Genomic DNA, 23,903 nt, shown 5'->3' with positions numbered 1-23,903 from the left:
ACTCTAGCTATAACTGCTGAATTTCTGTGGTTTTGTGCAAACATATGCAGAACCTAACTATAACATCTCATAACCATTGTTTTTTTCCAGTTAATTTCTATGTTTTTCAACGTAAAGTAATTTTAATTACTATATGTTAATCCAACCTCTGCCATGTATGGCCTTCAATTGTGTGAGGGGGAGGTTGGCAACAGGGCCTGCAGCCAACCCCCTTTAACCACCAAACCGTGTGTCATGCATGGCTTTAGCCAGGCACTGTGGCTACCTCCCCTATAACCACCCAAACCACCTGTCCCTTAGAATGAGAAATGTTCTGATGAATTGAAAAAGAAATTTATTTGACAAGTACAGAGAGTGAGATAACCTTTCTGTATGTACCGTAAACGTTTGAAGTTGAAAATAATTTAAAGCTGAGAAATTACATCTGGCACACCTAGACTGGAACCTTCAATATTCTGGGGGAGGGTCTGAGAACGTAACCACTAGGCCACAAGTGACTCAATACTATAGAGTGTCCAAGCATCTCTATGATATCCAATCCAAAGATGGTGATGGGAACAAGACATTAATGATCCATCACTAGGAACAAACACAAGTAAAGAAACAGACTCACTTCCATGAAATACCAGGATTTGAACCTTCAACCTAATGAGTGACACTCCAAAGTCTTTACCAGTAGGCCAGATGTGACTCGGTGCTACTGTGCATCAAAAGATAACCATACCTTTCCCATCGAACATCTTGTTAGTATGACGCTTTGAAGTCATTGTATGGAGAGCCAGTACGGACCACCTTCTTAGCTCCTTCGCTGCTAAGCCTTTTCCCTCTCCTGTACTATGCCTTTTTTGGCTAATTGAGGTAGTTCGCACTTAGGCCCATATTTATACTCTGTTTGCCCTGGATTAGAGTCATTTTTTTTAACGCAAATCCGATGCAAACTTAACTCCATATCTACATTTTGACTCTAGACCCGTCTAGCGTCAAAATGTCCGAGGTTGTGTCATTTTCTGGATGCGTAAAACCGCATTGCAGAAATGAGATGCAAGGTAAGTGTTCCCGTCAAAAAATGACTCAAACACCCGTGCATCATATTTATCCACCCGGTCAAAAATGACGCACGTGTGGGAGGCAGACCAGAAAAATCACGCAAAGCCCGATTTGTGTCATATTTTAATGCCTGGGTCAGGACAGGTGTTAAAATGGGGCAAACACACCACTACTTAAGGAAAACACACACAAGCAACATCATTGCTCAAGAAGGACAACATGGAGGTGCTACTCATGCAGCATGCCAGGTGACGCAGAGCACAGGACCAACAGCAGCAGCTACCACCACACCAAAGTGGACCCCAAAAGCAACGCAGAAGGCAGGAGAGGGTCTTCAGGACTAGGACAATCCTCCTGGGCCTCAGGGAACAGGATATCATCCAGAGGTACAGACTCAACTGGAAAGCCATACAGCAGCTGCTGCACCAAATTGAGCCACAGATAACAGCCAGCCTGCATACACCACACAATATTCAACTGGTGACCAAGCTGCTAGCTGTCTTGCACATGTTGGCAAGTGGCTCATTCCAAACAACGGGTGCCCTATTTTCTGGGGCATTACAGCCCTCATTCTCTGCCTTCCTTCCCAAGGTCCTTGATGCCATTATCTCTCTCACACCACACCAAATCAGCTTCCCCAACACACAGCAGAAGCAGCAGGAGACCAAACAGAGGTTTTACCAAATACATGGCTTCCCGCATGTGCTTGGTGCTATTGACTGCACCCATGTCCGGATTGTACCACCTGCTGCAACAGAGCATCTATACCGCAAGAGAAAACACATACACTTTATAAATGTGCAGGCAATAGTTGATCACCAGAGATTGTTTACCAACATCTTGGCCAAGTATCCTGGGAGTGCACATGATTCCTTCATCTTTGCCACAGCACTATCAATTGGCACTTCCAGGATGGATGATATGGCAATGGCCTTCTTGTTGGTAAGTCCATACACCTAGCAATATACACACGGAACAGCAACCCTGTAGGACACACAATACATACACCACTACAATGACACGTGGGCAGGAAGACATGGAAGTATGACACAGGTAGTTATGGTGGGCACATTGATACAATGGAATACACACCTATGACAAATGACGGCTGACAATAACAATAGATGCCACTCTAGAGCTACAAGGGACCAATGTAAACGCACACAGTGACAATGACATAACCTGCACTGGAAGAACAATTTTGAAGATGAACCATTTACTATTACATTAGGCCACATAGTCAATCCCACACCCTCCCAAGCAATAAGTACTTTTGAAGAGGTGTGCAATGTGTGTTTCTGCAGATCAAACACCATGAGACATATAGCATGATGATGCTGACTCACAGGTAGGTGACATGGAAATACTGAGGCGGTCTCAACATCCCACATCACTCCTGGGGCAATGTTGCCAGCTGGCAATAAGAAAGTGGACTGTGCTATGAACACATATTGATGTGCCACTAATGCAACCTGCACACTGCTGCACATACTGAAAGAGCCAATTCCCCATCAAAATAACAGATGTACAGGGAGATGGCACTTCCTGCACAGATACATCCACCTCCACAAGGCAGTTAGCCAGGTTAGCTGGAGCAAGTTCGGTAGGATAGGTGCACGGTTGCGCATGAGCCACTGGCAGAGGTCTACATAGAACCAAGTCACACATGGGACAATTGTGCATTGACAATACTGAACACCTCTGTGCTGCCAACTTAGGGAGGTGTGTTGGGCATTGTCACCAAGCCAAATCAAAGGGCCTCAATTATGGTTTTCATTTGCAATGACATATGTCTAAGTGGATGGGATGTCCAGGCCATGTAGTGCAACCATGTTACCACCACATTGGAATCTATTGTGTGTGTGGAAGTATCATGTCCCCTCCAGTGAACGCACACTAAAACATGTAGGTCACTACACAATGCATGGGAGATACACACTGAACTGCATTTTGGAAACTAAACCATAGATATTAAGTCAATGAGCCAAACACAAGTTTTCAAGTCAAACAACGCAATGCAGAAAGAACCTCACAGAAACCCAGGATCTCACACAATGCCACAAACACATATGAGTCACAGACGACACAACATATCAACTGCCATGCTACATGACATTCCTAGTGCAAGCAACAACAAAATACTTACTCCTATTTTCTTTTTCAGCTGATCAGTGTTACGAGATCCAGCCATGGATCATGACTGCATTCCCCAACCCGAGCACAGCAGCAGAGTGTGCCAATTATGAAGCACATCAGAGGACACACACCATTGTTGAATGGACCTTTGGCATCCTGAAGTCCAGATTTAGGAGTCTGGACATAACCGGAGGCAGCCTCCTATATTCCCCAGAAATGGTCTGCAAGATCATATTGACTTGTGCCATCTTGCACAACATTTGTGTTAGGAGGAATATCCCCATATATGAACTTGAACAAGAACTGAACTGCCAGAGGAGGAGAATGAGGCAGATGGTGCCAGGGAAAAATGAGGGGGAAAATCCAAAGACAGCTGCAGGAATGTGTTGCAGACAGCAGATAGTTCAAAACCTTTTTCAACAATAGCCACTATAAATACATTGTTACAATATGTAATTAAACCCTGCTATGGGTACTTATTTATGCATCACATGTTCTTTAGGAATCTGAACATTACCTCAGGGAGCATGCTGCAACATCACATTTGATGTATATGATTGTACAGCAGACATCACACACAATTTGTAAAACAAATATATTTTCTATTTCACGTATGAAGGGTGAAATCATAGGACCACAGCATATGACAGACATCCAAGTAGCCAACATGGTCTACTGTAGCACGTGACACACTACCACAACATCTTCAATCATAAGGTAAATAAGCGCATCAAACATGAGGCAGTGGATGTGAGATATCATTGATAACAGGAAAGTATGAACAGACCCCTGACATTAGTAGGGGTGAGATTTGCTAACTCTGCAAGAAGCTTGTGTGACAAGAGGTGCATCAATCCTGAACATGGATAGCATGAGTGCCCCAGGTATGACAAGCAATGGTCACAACACATGTCCTGCACAGTCCATCCCTGGTAATAAGTCCTTCCACTGCCATGTGTTAAGTCTCTGCCCTCCCTTCTCTAGGGGGCACTGTAAATTGACTATCTGTACCCTGGGAAACATCATCAACACTCATCCAGACTCCCATTCTGACTCCTGTTTGCTTCCCATTTCTATATGGCATGCTATAGAACAACTACATTAGCCTGCATGGACTTTAGGTCCCATAATTCACTGCCTGGTAGTCGGTAAGACCTGTAATCTTCTGTCCATAGCTTCCCATGGGAAAAGTCCAGTTGTCCCCTTATACTGGATTCTCTCTTCCAGGACTTGTGAGAGACTGAAGCTGCACACACCTGTGAGCTCTCTCGTGCAGCCCAGCCATGTGACTCTGCCCTAACCTTGCTGCTGCCGTGAATTGCTTAGTAGCTGCCATTACCTGAAGCTCCTCGTCGTGCATTGGACTACAATTCATTTGTGTACCAGAGCCCTCAATGGATTGTGTTACAGTCCTGATTATGCCTGAAACTGCTCTCTGTTTACACAGTGCTGTTCCTGCTTGTTCCAGTCAGATGCTGCTCCCTGTTTTTCAGCCCTGTTCATGTTGGTTCCTGATAGAGCCTGCTTCCTGTTAGCCAGACCGGTTCCAGTCTTGCATCAACCAGAGTCTTTTCCCTGTGCCTGCATTTGCCTCCTAGTTAGTTCCCTTGCCCTCTGTTTCTTCTTGGGGTATTGTGTCTGGTAAGTGTACTATCAGTCCTCACCTCTATAGAATTGTTATTTATACTGACACATGGTTTCCAGGAGGATAATCCAGCCCCCATCCTTTGTCTAGTTTTGCATATATTCATTAGGACCTAACAGTGACAGTGTACTATGGCTGTATTCCCGGATTTGTTCCTGTGTCTCCAGCCCCACAAACAAGGGCTAGTCTTGTGTATGTAAGGACAATCCAGACACAGATTCACTTCCGCCGCCACCTTTCGATGGGGCTTGCATGGTAACTAGCTGTGAGATTAATCTATACAGAGGCACTGTTGTTCCCTGTTGCTGTGGGAAGTTCTGAGCCCTACCCTGTGTACAAACGTAATGATGAGCCCTGTGTGTTTGTCCATTACTGACCTGTTAATATTTGTCCATACTAAGGTTGCTCTGTCTTCACTCTTCTATATTATCTGCTGTACCATAGCTGCCCTATCCCCTTTTATGCCTTTAGCTGATCTTAGGCTTTAGGACAAATCTGTCTTGAACTCAAGGGTTGGCCCAACAGACTCCTGACTAGACCTGCACGAAACCGTAACACCATGGAGCCCAATACTGACACAGGGTACACATGCCCACACACTTGAACTGGACACTTTTGAGCAATGCACCTCTGAAAATATGTGAGCACATACAGTCAGGGCTGCAGGTCCACCACAGCCACAGGTGGAACATAGGTATTTTAAATTAGTCAAACTGACGTGTACATAACAATTTCATGATTGGAATTGAGGTTCTGTGTCGCAAACACTGTACCTACCAAACATGTTCCAATGCCCGACTTATGGGTAGTTTACACACAAGTCACCATGAAGTCATAGCCAAAAATTAATGACATGTGAGGGGTAACATATCCAACATAGACCTCATCAGCCATTCTCGATCTTCCCTTTGTATTGTTTGTCGTGGGAAATGTAATGTCCCCAAAATCAAACAACTACTCACAGCAAATGGGTCAACACATATTACAAACAAATATCATACTGTTGTACCTCATTGATTACCATCTGATGTTGATACCCATTTGTACACATTCACACATGAACAATAAGCCAAATGTATTGCATGACGTTCTATCAGAAGCACACATATAGTTGTGACAGTCAATTCACACACAAAACACACAAGCCATGATTTATACTCTTGTAGCGCAGCCTTGCCGTCATTTATTGACGCAAAATCAGTGCAAACTTACAAATTCCATTTAAATTCCCTAACTTTGCACTGCTTTTGCATTGAAAAAAAAGGAAATCCTGCGTAATGATAATAGAAATGTGTGCTGCAGTTCCATGGTCTACCACATGTGGCCAAACACTAGAACACACGCTGCAGGCCATACCATCTTGACTTTGTCTAGATACAGGCTACATTCATGTTAAATAATGAAAAATCATGCAAACACAGTTTGAGTAAGAAATTTTGATGCAAAAGCATCGAAAAAAACCACAAACGCATACTAAACATCAATGAGTCCCTTGCGTTAATTCCACCAGCGCACCCCACGCATGTGGATATCCATAAAAATAGTAGTTGCCCAGTAATGCATGGGATTTTGCCGCACATGTAGGTTATGCGTTGAATATATTCATGCAAACTACGTATGCATCAAAATAATACACGCAAGATGGAAAACGGGGTGCAAAGGGGACAGGAAGTGATGTAATAGGAAATCCTGCTAACATACATGGTACATTGGGTGTACTTTCACTTTCACTTTGCAGTCTGTGATTTTTCTTGACTGTGTGGCTGTGTCTTGGTATTGCTCTTTTGTGGATTGTGTATATTGTATCTTGTGTGGTATATTTTTTGTCCTTTGGTGAATCCTTATTGTATTTTGTACCTGTGTAAGTGTTTTTATTGTTGTCTGAATTGTATTCATACTGGTGGGTGTCTGTTTGGGGGTTAGATTAGTTGGGGTAGTTGGGGTCTGTAATTTGGGTTTGTAAGTTTCCTTTTTTCTACTTTCTTGCCTTGATTTTTTATCTTTTTTGTGTTGAAATACTGTACTGTACCATGTCGGGAAGGGGAGGCTGGGGCGCCTGGGTGAGGAGGAGCTTGGGGCATTTGTGTGGCTGGTGTGCCAATTCCTCCCAATGATGCTGCAGGTAGGGGGCCTGCGTTGGGCGAAGGTGCTCTTCCACCTTAAACGAGTCTTCACCACCTCCCGGAACAAGCACTAGCTGAAGCATTGTTGGGCTGACCAGGTGGCCCAAGAACAGGACCTACTGGACCACCTTGGTGTGGTGTTCTGTGGCCCTGTTGGTGAGTATCACATTGACATATGTATACAGTAGAATGCTCCTGAGTGAGAGTAGCAGATGTCTTGACGTTCTGCATGCAATTTTTGTGGTCATGTGGAATGTTAGTGTACCAGTACTGAGATGTATTACACATGTGTATACATATTAACAATGCAGTTCATAGTTTCGTTGAGCCATGTTCGCCCATTATTCAGGGTCATATGTACCAAGCTATTTATAACTTTCACAAACAGCATAGTTTACTGAATTTTTGTGTTTACGTCAGGACAAATATTCATTCAAATGCACAAACCAAAATCTGCCATTCTGCTATCATATTGCACAATCACAAAACCGGGTTTTCTAGAGGCATTTAGGAATAGGCGTTCCTATCCTATCATTGAGTCACAGGCGGCTATTTGTTTTTTTCTTGGGCACAAATGCTGGCACTAAGCAATTGCAGTTACTATCCGTTTTAAGTTGGTGCTAACCCATTTGCAAAAGGGGAGGGATCCCCATGGGATTTCTACCTCTTTGTCAATGTATGACCAAAAAAAAATTCTGAGCAGGGAGTTGTGCCACGGACCACCGACAGCTTCCAAAAATTTCTTTCAGTAACAAAATACGTTTTTCAAATACTTTCTGTTCACCCCTGCTGAAATAACGCTGCAATTAAACCAATATTTACATCCCAATATGAAATCAGTCACAGACATGGTGGTCTGCTGATCCCAGCAGGCCAGCATCCCTGTGAGTGCCGCCATTCCTAAGGGGTTTGCAAAACGCAACCTACCTCATCATTATTCAAGAGGTAGGTAATTTGCTACCCCATTTTTGAATTGCAAACAGTATAATTTCCAGTGTTCTACCTCTGATCATCCAACTTGCTAGTTACTAAGTCTTGCAATGTGTGAATCACAAAACCTAATATAGGTACATATGGCCCTGAGTCACACATTTCAGGTGCAATGAATATACCTGTGCCCATGCATTCTGTCAATGATGATCAGCTAAGGCACTGTCAGCATTACATATTTCTTAGTTTTAGGACAGCAAAGTGGGCAATCCATGTTTAGCGCTACATTGTCATCATTACACACACATGATCACTGCCATCATATTGGCATGGGAGGCATATACATCCTAGGGGACACTGCCAATGGGGCATTTGCTACCTACATACAATTGTGCCACATCTGTAATGGACCACTTAATGCACGATAATTGCTGACAGAAAATTGACCCACTGGCCATTCAACAGATAATCCTTGTCCCATGATGCACAAGCTGCAATACCTGAGTCACTTGTATTACAGTGCACCAGGAAAGTGCCCTTGCAAGTGTTACCCAATTACAATTTAATACATGGAGTACCATATGAAATGGATTAGCCACAAAACTTTGTAGTTTAGCACCACGTGATTGTTAGGGCCAGTGCATGTGTGCATATGTGTGTCTATTACCCACTGGAGTGTCAGTGTCAATGCAGTTTTGCAGTGGTATGTCTGTTGGAGTGTCCACATGCCTGATCTGCAGCTCACTCATATAAAATGTCACAAAATGTGATATGTTGTTCCCACGTTTCTACAGCGATCAGACATTGAGCATATATCTTTTTTCCATGTCTTACAGGTGGACCGGCCCCCTACACCTTCGGGGAAGTGGCTCGATTTGAGGACCCGGACTTATCCAGGAAGTGTGAAAATGTCTGTCCTGTGTTGTGATTGCAGCTGTTGTGTGATTGACTCTTGTGTGTTGCACTCATTGCAAGATATGATGAGCTGGCACGTGACCTGATATATGACTTGACTGGAGGTTGACATAGTGTTCCATGCGAGGGTTAGACATTCACTGGCAGAGAGTCATATTTTGGGATTCTTGTGCTGCGCAATAGGCAGCAGCAGGTGAACAAGGTGACTGGTAGCCACATGTAGGGCCACATTTGATTTGGAGGTGGTCCAGTGTCAGAATATTGAAAGCAAGTCATACCCTCATTTACACAAGACGGTGATGCATCAGTTTTCCACACACAATTGCACATCCCTGTATTGTGATGTACATGTAGGACTGTATGGGTGACTGTCCCCCAGCATCTAGCCCCAAATGTTGTACTCCATTACGTGGCACTTATGTGGTATGTTATAGGCGTGCATGGAGGTCAAGGCCAGATGTGTGTTTCCATCAATGTGGGTGATTTAGGAAATGTGTTTGCAGATCAGATGTTGATGGTTGTCCACAAATGGAAACATGAATGTAGATGTGATTGACCAATGAATACCTCACCCCTGGTTGGCAGGCCTTCTCACATGTGTTCCACTCACTAAATCCATGTGCAGCTGGACATGGCTTCATGCTTGTCCTTGACGGTTGTGATGATGCATTGCATCAACCCCACCTGCTGCACTCTTTACCTCGGGAGCTATAGCCACAACACCTGCTGCACCTTCACTTCCACCACCCCTACCACAGCACCTGCAGTAGCGACAACATCAGGGACACAGAACACCACAGCAGCTGTTTTGGACATGGCTGCAATTCGGCAGCTACAGAGGGACATGCGAAAGGGCCTGAGGAAAATCAACAGTATCCAGCCAACATTGATAGGAATAGCCAGAGGCTAAAATCCATTAAGAAAACTCTTAAGAGGGCAAATCTCTAACTCCTGCATTGCCTCACCCCTAGTTCCATTCCCTTCCTCCTCTTTCCTTATCCTGCTTATTAGTGGGTTAGGGGGTTTAGAGATAGGTTAGAGTAGGCTAGCAGTTCAGATAGGATAATTAGGTTGGGGGTGGAGGGGTTATTTTATTACATGTTAGTTTGTGGGTGGGTGAGGGTCGATGTTGGGGCTTTTGTGTTTTCTATTAAAAAAAAGAAATGCAAAAAAATATATATTTGTTTAGTATTAGTTAGTATATGTTTAGGTTAGTATATGTTGTCCTACACGTGTCCCGTCATATAAGGGGGGTGGGGGATAAATGTTTAGATTGCTTAGTTAAATGTGGTAAGTAAGTTTAGCATTGAGTAGTTAGGGCCAGTTGTGGGTAATGTATAGTTAGGATAGGTTAGTATAGGTGTGTGACATAGTTTTAAGTTCTACTTTATACATAGTTAATACATTTTTTGGTACTTCTTTACGGCATGTATCAAATGCTTGGGGATCTGGGTCTTTGCATGAGTGTACAGTGCCAATTTTCTGTTGGCCTGTGTTTTCAGTCCTGCATACACATCCCATTCTTGACAGGTTAATTCCCACTTCCAACTGAGCTGTCACATTGGCAGTTACAACAAAACTACGGCCCATATTTATACTTTTTGACGCAAAACTGCGCAGACGCAGTTGTGAGTCAAAAATATTACCGCCGGCTAACGCAATTACTGTGCGCCGTGAAGGCGTCAAATTTATACTTTGACGCACGGCGGCACAAACCACAGTTGTAAGTAGTTTTTTTTTACGTACACCGCAGCGTCACGTTGTAAAGGAAAATGACGTTAACGTGGCGGAAATGACTGTGAGCCGATGTACGACACCGCAAACCGGATATGCAGAGTTTTTTGACGCATTAGCGTCAAAATTCCCAGCAAACACAGCCATTTCAGCATAGGAGAGCCAAAATGGATTCCAGATGCCTGTACAGACCCCAGGAAGATGACAACAGACCAGGAGCCAGCCAGGAGGACCCACACAAGACCCAGGACAGGGAGAAGAAGAAAATAAAGTGTTGCTTCAGTGCAGAGGAGCAGGAAATACTGGTAAAAGTGGTGACGGAACACCAGCACCAACTGTTTGTCACCTCAAAGTTGCCAATCAGTAGGAGAGATGCAATATGGCAACAAATTGTTAATAAGATTAACAGTGTGGCAGAAATACGCAGAACAGTCATCGAGTGCAAGAAACGCTGGCATGACTGCAAGTGCAGGACCAAGGAAAAAGTGGCAAGGAACAGGAAGGCAGCACTGCAGACTGGAGGTGGGAGTCCACCACACCAGGAGCCCCTGGACCACATGGAGGAGATGGTCGCAGCCGTCATCCCTTAGGAGATTGTCACAGAGATTCAAGGACAGGACAGCGCAGACGACCAGGAGACAACACACATACAGGGTAAGTCGCATGGGAAACTAAAATGCACTAATGTTAACTGCAGCCGGGGGGGGGGGAATACCGAGAGAGGCAATATGGCAGCAAATTGTTGATAAGTTTAACAGTGTGGCAGAAATACGCAGAACAGTCATCGAGTGTAAGAAACACTGGCATGACTGCAAGTGCAGGACCAAGGAAAAAATGGCAAGGAACAGGAAGGCAGCACTGCAGACTGGAGGTGGGAGTCCAGCACACCAGGAGCCCCTGGACCAAATGGAGGAGTTCGTCGCAGCCGTCATCCCTTAGGATATTGTCACAGGGATTCAAGGACAGGACAGCGCAGACGACCAGGAGACAACACACATGCAGGATAAGTCGCATGGGAAACTAAAATGCACTAATGTTAACTGCAACCGGGGGGGGAATACCGACTACAAAATGCATGTAAGTCATCATATACATAGAATGGCATGGGCAAAGGGGTACGGCACCGGGGCATGGCCTGTACAGAGAAAAGCTGGGGCACACCATAACACAACACCAACAACATTTCCATGGGGGTATGCTGCCATGCCAACATTGTAGCAAAGGTAAAGACACGCCAGGAGGGAAGGGCACAACGTCAAACTGACATCCAGTCACACGTCAGCCACTATACCCCCTACATTAACTAGGGCCCAATTAACAACCTCTAGCCATACCGACAACTGGAATGTAACATTGACAACAGTTGCCACTACCACCTCCGCTGTGTGTGCAGCTCAAGTAGCCAATGGCAGTAACGTCCCCATGGATCATACACACCTAAATTAGAGGGTTTAGGATGACAACGTTAACAATCCCCTGAAACAAGACAAATGTTCCAGTCCTGTCAAATGTGAATGCCCATAGTTGCTGCAAACATCATCCAGTGTCATCAACATTAGGAGCTACACAGCACTAAAGTCACACCCAGGCTGCATATGTCAGGGTCCATCCAGTGCCTGGGTCACAATGCAACATCCCAAATGTCATACTGTTCAGACAACAGCATTGATGGGGAGGACACGTGTAAGTGGTCACTGAAATACACGTGCACAGTCAAAGGAGGAAATAGGACACTGCTACGACTATCAGGGCAATCCAGTGTACCACACATTCCCCTACATCAGCTGTACACATTACCAATGCTGACATCCATATCGTGCCATAACAATGTTTTGCATAGTATACGCTACATTTCAACTACGTATAAGTGGATGTGAAAGATCAGAGACTGGGGCAGGTCCAGATTGTTAAGTGTGCTAATAGTGCCATCAGAGCACCCACAGCCAGTGAAAGGTCTCACCATGAGAATGGAAGTAGACGGAGGGTTGAGTAGGACAAGAAGGTGGCAATTCACTATTTGGCCAAAACCAACACCTAGAGGATGTAATGCTGACAAGTCTAATAACTGACCACAATACATGTGACATGCAGGTGGGGCATAGGCCTGAAGAATGCCCATCTGAAAGTCTGGATCAATGAACAGGAACCAAGATTACAATGTGAAATCATCACAAGGCAGGCATGTCACATCATAAATGCCACAACACAGACACACTAATTGTACCCTATTTCATTGCAGAGGATGATGGATCTCCTGCGGATATCCCTGTCCAGGACTACCCTGATGACATGGATGACGAGCTGACAAACATCAGCCACCAGACCCTCCAAGATGTCCTTGGAACCCTCCAGACCCCACCTTCAGTCACAAGGAGGAGCACAGAACAAGCAGCCATCAAAGAGGGCCCACACACCACCCCAATTGTAAGACCTGCCAGCTCCAATACAGCTGAGGACTCAGACGACACAGGCACCAGCTTTGAGAGAACTGTAGTCGGAGTACAGAGGGAGCTGGCCAAGGAGGTGCAGGTGGGGATGTAAAATATGGCAGCCAGCCTTGAGGGGATGCGTTTGTGCATGATGTCAACTGCAGATCAGGCAGCAGCCATGCAAGCGCTAACATCCATTCTGCAAGGACTACAACAAACTGTAAAGGAATTCACCGCAGTTGTAAGGGTGTTGCCACAACACCTCGCACCCCAAACCTTCCACTGAATGCACAAATGCAATCATTACCCCCTCAGGGCCAACCTGGCTGCCTACCATCATTATGTGGCTGCTATTCTGAAGAACCAGCAGATCCTCCTTGCAGCAGTACTGCCCTTAAGACCCCCACAGGTAGCAGCTACCGGGATGTCTGACTCCACGTCTACACACACTGAAGTGTGTGTTGCCCCTTCACAACTACCACCACCAAGGGCAGAGGAGGCAACACACACATCAGAAGATGAAGACATGGAACATATCACCTTCACACGTAAAAGTACCCAGAAGCACTAGACCTGCCACATGGCCACCTATTACCAGGGTCCTGCGCTTCGTAACTTGCCAATCTTGCAACAACTGTACTCAAGCACTGTTCTGCAAACCACTGTCTATCGTGTCAGCCTGCCTTGTGATTGTCTCTTACCAGCTCATTGGCAAATCCTGTCCCTATGCACTGTCTGACACTTTACCCCAGCATGTCCAATGAACTGTCTTTTAGCACTTGTGTAGGATCACAATGGAAGATGTCACTATAATGGACTCAAAATCATGGACAATATACATATAGCACTACAGCACTTTTCAATAAATAGCACTTACACAACCACTTTGTCTCTGTGTAATGTGACACATCAACCGTGCAGTAGACCACTGAATTTTGCCTCCTGTCAAATTACATAGCTTGTCAATACATCTGTCCTGAAATAATGTAGACTGATAACTATGCACAGTGGCCTGGATTCTACCATACTCTGCCCTTCCTGAGGGTAATATCTGATGAAAAGAGAAACTATACACCATAACGCTGTGTTGGACAGAATAATGTTTCCTCAAGGGATATCTAAACCATAAAATAGTGCCTTCAAAATGTTGGCTCCATGCAAAACTAACACATGTAACATTGCCCACAAATGTGAGCGAACAGTCACCAAACTGCTTGAATGGAGGTGTATGAGTTTACATCCAAATAAGTAATCATGCTGAACAGTGTAACAAATGATCTATGTGATTCATGTACACTATACTACAAGAGAGCTTACTACCACTCACCTTGTAAGGGTTTCCTTGGACATCAGACTGCAGTCAGACATAACACAGTGTCCCCAATCATAAATCTGGAACCACTGTATGTGACATTGAAAACATACTTAACAAAAAAACACGTTGGGATCCATAGTAACTGTGACTGGTGGTTGCAATGAATGGTCTAATCTTTGCAATGTAGCTTTGGGGTAGCTGCTAGTGTTACAGCTCAGTTGGGATTTGTTTGCAGCATAGGACACAAAATGTAATAAAAAAGAAATACTGTACACTCATGCCAAGGCCCTGATCTACAAGCATGTCACACATACTGTAAAGGGTTTACTACATATTTATTAAACAGTAAAAACAGAAATGAAAACTCGGGGAAAAGTCTTACCTACCCTAATCTACTCTAACTACTCATTACCCACAACTGTCCCTAACTAACCTAGGTTAAACTTACTTATCACATTCAACAAAACGTTCTAAACATCAACCCCCCTTATGAGACGGGACACATGGAGGACAACAGAAACGAACCTAAACACATACTATCCTATACTAAACAAATATATATTTTTTTGTTTTATTTTGTAAAAAAAAAAAAAAAATTAATTTTTAATTTTTTGTAAACACATAAGAACCCCAACATTGTCCCCCACCCACCCACACACTCAAAAATAAACAGTAGAAATATTCAGGACCACCCACCCACCCTCCACCCACTAACACTAACTAAACTAACATCCTATACTAACCTAACACTAAGCCCCCTAAACCCACAAAGTATAAGAATCAGGAAAGAGGAGGGAGAGGAGGGAATTATGACCGTCAACACTGCTACAGGTTGGCCCTCCGCAGGGTCCTCTTGATTGACCGCACCCACCGGTTTACATGTCGCACCTCGTGCCGCAGTCGACTCATTTTCTGCAGGACACGGTCCAAATTTCGCTGCATCTGTACAAAAGCAGCAGGGTCAATAGCTGGAGCTAGGGTGGTCTGGGTGCCAGCCAAGGAAGTGTGGGGCCGTGTAGTGTCCATGGCTGTGGGCTGCCCTGCAGGTGGTGCTGTGCTAGGGCCTGGAGCACTTGCTGAGGTGGTTGCCGCAACGGTCCCAGCTGCTGGTGGTGCCACTTGGGTGGTAGTGGTGGTGGTGCTGGTAGTGGCTGTGGTGAGCAAAGATGGGCTGCCTTGTGGGAATGCCCTCCAGGCTCCGGAGGCCCGTTTGTGCCGGTATCTGTGGGCCATTTTTCGGTATCCAGACTCTACCTGAAGTATGTGCTGATACCTTATTGCCCGCCATTGAAACTCCCTGACCTGGATGGGTGTCATATTTGCAGCTGTGAAGACAAGTAGAAAAACTAACATTAGGAACTGCATTGTGTGAAATGGCACAAGAAGTAAATCAGACAATACATCTATTGTACTTGTAACAGCTCATATCATCATACAGATCATTGATTGTCCCGGAGGAAGTACATGGCAAGCCAGCCTATAAAGGTTCTATCACACATAGCACATTCAAACCCTACAAGATGGGATACAACTGGCATGATTTTGGCATCATAGTTCTGCCAGTTGTCAGCTAACAATCATGCAGCACATCCTCCGCCAATCCTCCGCCAATGTCGGGGCTACAAATGTCATTGTACAGGATGGAAATCTATGGACTTGCTAGTATAGTACTCATGTGGGAAAAATGAGTGTCTATACTAGATTCAGACAAAAGATTCACTGATTTACATGTCTGTGTACCAAACTTGTATCATCAGTCCTAGGTACATTATTCACAAACCCATGCCTGTGTTTGAGGGTGGAGGGTGGACTAACAACTAACAATTTCAAACAACAAGGACACCCAGGAAGCTTAGGAAAGCTGGACATGTGTTTGGCTCAACACACACACCACAGGTAAAAAGTATCTCCAAATAGGAGACAGCAAACCCTTGACCAATCCCAGTGCCACACATGTCTGGAAATGCAGACCTTTGTCCACATCATATACTACCAGTAGGCCATGACTTACAACAAACACAGAGATGCAAGAACACCCCTGGCCATGAATTGCATGCACACCTAGGCCATTGCACTCAAGTGCCACATACTCGTAGCACTACATATGGAGCTACATGCTGCTAGGAAGTTCAACCTATAGTTTAATCAGTACATAAGTGAATTGGGAAGCAGAAGTCTGTGGGTAAGCATTTAGCAGCCCCATTCTTGGAGAATGTGGGTCTGACAGACTGACTAAATCACAAATTAGGTCCATTGCGACTCTTTCTGATACAAGTGTTATCCACATGACTCATCCCCATTCACATTGCGGGGCCTACAGGACTAACCTAGAATCCCTAAATAAGACAATAGGATAAGGATTAGCAAACTCAAAGATGGTGATAAAATGCAATTCCACTCATGGAACAAAACAAAATATTGGCCAGCGCATCACACCTTGCTATGTGTTCAACACACAGGAGTCCATCCCACATCACCAGCAAACACAACACATAACAGACATATCAACACTTACTGGAGTTGTCTGGGTCCTCGAATCTAGCCACCTTGCCAACAGTGTAGGGTGCCGGTCCACCTGTAAGGCATGGAAGGGAGAAATGTGCTCAATTTCTGTGCACTGTACAGAAATTCCAAAGACAAATACTATGTGTAAGATTACATAAGTAAGTAAAGCGACTCTGACATGATGATACTGCATCCGATATAGCACGGCTAACATGTACATACCATGGGTCTCCAGTGAGTGTTACACACATATCTGCACACATTCAGTGGCCCTAACTATCATGTGGTGGCAAACATGCTCCTTCATTAGTGAGCAGACATAATAATGGAGTGTATTCGTCTCATCATGTGAATCCAAGAGAGACATCCAAAGCCACTTTCCTTGAGGAGTGCATTACCTTCAACCAGCCATTGTGCCCATGACAAATTTATGACACATAGGTACAATGTACAGAGGGGCAGGGACAGTTGTTAGCCCTCATGTTGTTACAGTTTCTTCTTTTAATGTGGCCCAGCTATGATGAGTTACACCAACCATAGAGATATGAACCCATGTGCATACCTTTGGCCAGCCATCCCTAAACAAAAGGTGGAACAACAAACACCAAATACCAGTCTAAGATGTTAGCTGAGGGCAGCTAGAACTTGTTCCTTATGTGTCGAAATCCAGATCTGACATGTATCCGAAATGAAGAAGGGCCACACTAATCCCTAAGATTTTTGGAATTTCCGTGATCGCTTTCCTTACACACTCACCAGACACACATGAGACATATTGCTATCATCAATTGACGTGATGCCTGCACTCATTTTCAGCCTCATGTAGTGTTTCAAAAGTCAGTCTAGCTGTTGCGTCAACACATGTTGGAAATGAATTGGAAATTTCTATACCTCACAGGTAAATGTGACATATATCTATACATAATTGGCTCCTGATTTGTGTTGCTGTTTGACACAAAGTCGGCACCAACTTACATAAAGCTAAAGTATTCAGTAAGTTTGCAGAGCGCTTGCTTCCTAACAGCTAGCAATTGTGGTCCTTAACATAGTACATAAATGACCCTGTATGTTTCCGAAGCATTCCACACACTCAACAACATTGCTGGCAGATATTGTACAAATATTCTGATGTCACTACAGAGCATTTAATCGTGCACATTTACATGATTTTTACTCACCAACAGGGACACCAATAACAATCCTCAGGTGGCCCAGCAGATCTTGCTCCCTGGAGATAAGGTCAGCCCAGCGGTGCTTCAGCTGGTGGTCATTCCTTGGTGTCCGATAAATGCGTTGCTGGTGATGCAAGACCTTTGCCCACCGGAGCCTCTGTACATCAGTGTGATACTCCTGTATCACCCGCCCACCTGCCTCAATCATAAGGGGTAGGAAATGGCACACCAGCCATATAAAACCACCCAGCTCCTCATCACCCATCTTGCCAAGACGAGGCCTACCCAACATCTTAGCAGCAAAAGATAAATAGGGGATAAAAGGGAACAAAGGAGAATAGGGGGAAAGTAGAATAGGAAATACTTAAACTAAACAACTAAAACAGCCTAACTAGACCCAGACTAACACTACCCACAACAGACTCCCAACAAAACAAAGACAATACTATACAATACAATTGTACACAAAATACACTCAGACAGGATACAACAACAATTTTTTGTTCACAAAATGACAAGAAATGGACCACACAGGAGACAAAAGCACAATCTGACCAGACAAAACTCTCAACACAGCCACACAGTCAGGAAGTATCTGCAAAGTGAAAGTGAAAGTACACCCACTGTACATCATCTGTAAACAGGATATCCTATTACATCACTTTGTGCCTAAAATGGCGGCCGTTTTTATCGTTATGCGTAAAACATATTGACGCATACAGTCTGGTCATCATTTTTTTCGACGCACAGGAGTAGAAATGAGGCCGCATCCATATGTTTGGAAATGGTTTAACACTTAACCAATTTTCTGAGGTACAGTGTGGAAGAGTCAATGGTGTTTTCAGGGCATTATGCATCGTTTTTCAGGCATAAGCGTCATTTTTTGACGCTTGTGGGTAATTTTTTGTTGCGTATGCGTCAAAATTTCAGGTCATTAACTGGGTTTGGGTCATTTTACAATTTTAATGTTGTGTTACATTTGTGACACAACAAAGATAGGCTGATTGCACCCACTTTGGTCATGAAGGTGTATGGGCACATGTGATACATCATACTACTGCGGACCATGATCCGCTACTTCATTTACAGGATTTACACTCTTGACTAACGCACTAGATGGCCAAACTTGTGGCCTACATATATGTATTGCACAAATTGTGCATGTTTGGCGTCAGGAGAGGATAGCAAGGTGACACACATAAGTACAATATTTCAATGCCTATGGCTCAATGTGTGTGCATTGGCTACTAATGAAGTTGTTGACCCAGTGTGTGTGAATCACAAGATGCATCATTGCAAATATGCTTGCATGAATGTGAAGTCAATGTGTCCAACCCTCAGATGCAAGTCCGTGTGGAAATGAGAGAGGACATGTTTTAGTCATACATGTAGCACCATCTGTTGTGTGCACTTCCTAGTTTTTGGGTAACATAAACACCACAAATGACAAAGCATGCACCGGATAGATGGCAGACGCTTGTTCATGTCAATGTTCCCAAACTTGCCCATCACATGTCCTGGAATTTTGGATACTGCTTCCTAGGCACTTGTTGGTGAACCCACCGTGAGTCAGGCACATGTACAGACTAAGTGGGTACCATGTTATTGACACGGAAAGCCAAAGGTGAACCACAAATGTAATATCACGCCACAGTTGTGGTCATATGACTGAGCCACAACTCTCCTCTGGCAGTGGTGGACCAGCAGACGAAGCAGCATGTGGCCACATATTTCCAGTGATCAATTGCATAGAGGTGTCTGGTTCATGTGTGTGGTCCAATGTTGATCCTGTACATTTTTAGGGGTCTATGTTGTCACAGTTACGTCCAGGTCTCATCATGAGTCAGTGGCGGCTATTCCTGTATCTACTGAGTATCCTTTGGAGATCAATGGAAGTAAAGCCAATGAGGACATAAGAACATACATGGGGATGGTCCCACCCTGTCACTGCAGACGTGTTATGAGACTGTCAACAGGGCAACCTTGGTGTGCTGAGTGAGATCATATCTCAGGAGTCATGTCCCGGCAGGTGTCATTACAACATTTGTACACAGGTTGGCCTGTAAAGTTCTCACAGCATCTGGGAACATCATAGCCTCTGTGTTGATTAATCTTGCAGCTATTCAGCATGCACAGCCCATCAATATGTTGTAAGCAATGTGATTCAGCGTGTGAACTGTCAGGGTCCTAACATGTGTGGAATTTTGATGCACATTATCAGAGGTTGCTGGTTCTGCTGGAGGCACCATATCCAATCCCTGCATACGGCCCTGGTACACTGTCACACTTTGTCGCTCATGCATACATGAGACCCAGACAAGGGATAGGCCATGATTTGAGTATTTGGAGACAAGTTCCCAATTATGGTACAATAAAAAAGCAGATTATGCTACACAATGTATTGAAGTATGCATTGATGAAGCACCTGACAAAATGCCCCCGGAGGAATGTGAGGGTTGGGAAAGCAAGTATGCCACATATGTAGCCACAAGGAACCCCTAGGGTAACGCACAGACAGGTGCCAGTCAGTCTGACAGGATGCAGGGTCAATCAGGACCCAGCAATTTCACAAGGTACATACTCAGTGGTCTGACTAAGACTGGTCGGAGGAAGAACAAGACAGTTGACATGGAAAACTGTGTTTGTTCTGTGTTTTGGAAGGTGACACATAAACCCAAGGGCTGTGTTACACGGCGTATTTTTCTAGCAATGCATAACAGCGTAATCGACAAAATGGCAGCTTCTATGCTGTTCCAAGCATCTGCAAGGGCAGTGCATGTTCAAATGGGTGGTCTGCATGGAGGTGCTCACAGGTGTGTGCTGCATCAGTTTCTCACAAGTCCTGTAGGTGAGATTTGAGTTCAAATGGCCAACAGTACCTTTCACATGGGAAGCAATCTACAGGTGATAACAGGGCTTAGAGACTACGAGCCAGTGCATTATTTAACCTGACGTCCATGCAGACAGATGTACTATGACCATGGCATACCATACGAAAGGGTGAAACACACTGGATTACTATTGTTAGTCTGTGTGTGTGTAGAGGAGGGAATATCTGGGTACACATATTACCATTTCAGGGACCTTTTAATGCAATGCTTGTCATGGGTGTGGCACTTGTACTGTCTATGTACTGCTTATATGGAACTCTAGTCACAGATAGTCCTTGCAAAGATAGGTGCTGTACGACTTACTGTTGTCAAGGGTCTGGTCATACATTCCTGTTACCAATGCAATAGCACATCCACTGCCTCATGTATGAGGCTTTTTTTCCCCTTATTGACTGATGGTGTCTTAGTTGTGTGCCATTTGCAATGAACCGTGTTGCCAACATGTATGTGTGAAATAGGTGTGGTCCTCTGCTATTGCCCTTCAAAGGTGAAATGTACAGGATATATGTCATTTGCATTGTGTGTGAATGTGACTGTTGTATAATATGCAATTGCTTTGCAAATTTCGGTGTCCTGATCGGTATGTCAGCAATGCTCTGTGAGGCTACACTCTTATTATGATAGTTAGAGATAAAGGTGAGCAAAAATGATTACCCAGACCATGATATGGTGATTATTATCGGTGTTTATTTACATATGTTGATACAGTGGTGATGGTGAGTTGTTTCAAAAGAAATTGTTCACAATATGTTGGCGCCTACGCAATCTAGCAGCTGTGTTTTGTTGGTCCCCCTCATGTTGCAGGCCAGCATCCTCCTCTTCCTCCTCTTCAGGCATTTGTGGCTCTGGTTCTAATAGGGGAATGTTCCTTCGTACACAAATGTTGTGCAGGATGGTACATGTTAAAATGATCTTGCAGACCATTTCTGGTGAGTATAGGTGGCTGCCACCAGTGATGTCAAGGCATCTGAATCTCGACTTGAGGATGCCAAAGGTCCTCTTGATTATGGTGCGTGTCCTCCTATGTGCCTCATTGTAGGCACGCTCTGCTGCAGTGCTTGGGTTGCCAAATGGTGTCATAATCCATGGCTGGATCCCATACCCCTGATCAGCTGAAAGAGAAAATTATTGGAATCATCTTGATGTAGCTTGCCCCATTATTTTTCACCTTGCATGGCAGTAGTTGTCTTGTGTTGTCTGTTACTCTTATGTGTTATTGTGTTGATTCCTAGGCTTCTAGGATGTACCATCTGCATTGGGTTGTTCCTTGGCTGAACGAGTGTTTTCCTGCTGACCGGTTGTCAGCTGTATGTTTTGGGATTTGCAGTACAGTGTGCACTCCCTAGCATTGTGACTTGTGATACAGGTGTTCCTGTGTCTTCACTGGGGGTGAGATCATAGTTCCATACACAAATTCAATTTGACAGTGGTGGTAACAAGTTAGCATCTATGTACCCTGGACATCCCATACCTTTAGACATATGCAATGGATTAATTTAAACATCAGTTAGACGCTTACATTTTGCAAGGTGACAATTAGCCAAACCTCTCCATACGTTGTGATCATTGACGTCTTGACATTAGACTGTACACTAATTTCAGATGCGTGACACATTCACTGCAGACCTATCGAACATACCTAGCGGTGTCACAGCCTCAGTGTGTTCCTGTTCACATGTCGCTGTTGTGGTGTATGTGTTGTTTGTCCTAGAGTGTTGCTGTGCAGTGTGTATATAAGTAGGTTTCTGTACTTACCAACAAGTAGTCCATTGCCATATCGTCCATCCTGGAAGTGTTGATTGATGGTACAGTGACAGAAGATGAATGAGTCATCGACACTCCCAGGATACTTTGCCACGATATTGGTAATCAATCCTTGGTGATCCTCAATGGCCTGCACATTGATGGAGTGTGTGTGCTTCCTGTTGCGGTACAGGTGTTCAGTTGCAGCAGGTGGCACAAGGCGTACATGTGTGCAGTCAATGGCACCAGGGATGTGTGGGAATCCATTAACCCCTGTTTTGTCTCCTGCTGCAGCTGCTGTGTGTTTGGGAAACAGATGTGGCGGGGTGTGAGTCCGATGAAGGCATCCAGTACTTTGGGCAGGAAGGCAGAGAATGATGGCTGTGATATCCCAGCAACCAGGGCGCCAGTGGTTTGAAAGGAGCCACTTGCCAACATGTGAATTACAGCTAGCAGCTTGGTTTCAGGTGGGATGGTGCATGGTGTCAGCAAGCTGGGTTCCAACTGTGGCTCAATGTTGGGCAGCAGCTGCTGAATGGCTTGGCAGTTCAACCTCTAACTCTGGATAATGTCATGTTCCCTGAGGCCATGAAGGGTTGTCCTGGTGCGGAATATCCTCTCCTGCCTTCTGCGTTGCCTTTGGGGTCCCTGCTGGTGTTGTGGTAGCTGCTGTTGTTGTTGCTGTGCTCTGCGTGCACGCTGGATGAGAAGCACCTCCATGTCTCCCTTTTGCTGCTCTGCTGTTGCTTCTGTGTGTTCTGATTAAATACCGGTGTGTTTGCCCCATTTTAACACCTGCCCTTACCCAGGCGTTAATTTTTGATGCAAATCGGACTGTGCATCATTTTACGACTCCGCCTCCCAGCTGTGCGGGATTTTTGACCGGTAGCATAAATACGACGCACAGCGTTTAAATCCTTTTTTGGACGGAACGCCTACCTTGCATATGATTAATGCAAGGGGGTTTCCCGCATCCAGAAAATGACGCACACAGTGGGATTTTGAAGTCCACGCCCTCGGGCGTCAAAGTTTAAATATGGGGCAAGGTTTGCGCAGACGGAGTATAAATATGCCCCTACATCTCTATGCATCTGCCATTCATTGTACCCACCTATCAAGGTGACTATGGTTCCAATGTATTGGTCAGGTAGGTGTGATTTTAAAGCTGTCATCATTTGGGTCCTGTGTTGAAATCTTGGGCACTGTGGGACGTCTGCCTGCAGCCTGATAAACTGAGTGGTGTCAATTTCTTATGAGGTTAAAAATACATAATTCACACCTATGGGTTTAAATTCTACTCCTGGCTGACATTATTGGC

Source organism: Pleurodeles waltl, chromosome 6 (genome assembly GCF_031143425.1).
Source record: "Pleurodeles waltl isolate 20211129_DDA chromosome 6, aPleWal1.hap1.20221129, whole genome shotgun sequence".
Lineage (NCBI taxonomy): Eukaryota > Metazoa > Chordata > Amphibia > Caudata > Salamandridae > Pleurodeles > Pleurodeles waltl.
The sequence above is the reverse complement of the archived record's forward strand: the minus strand, read 5'-3'. Positions refer to the sequence as shown.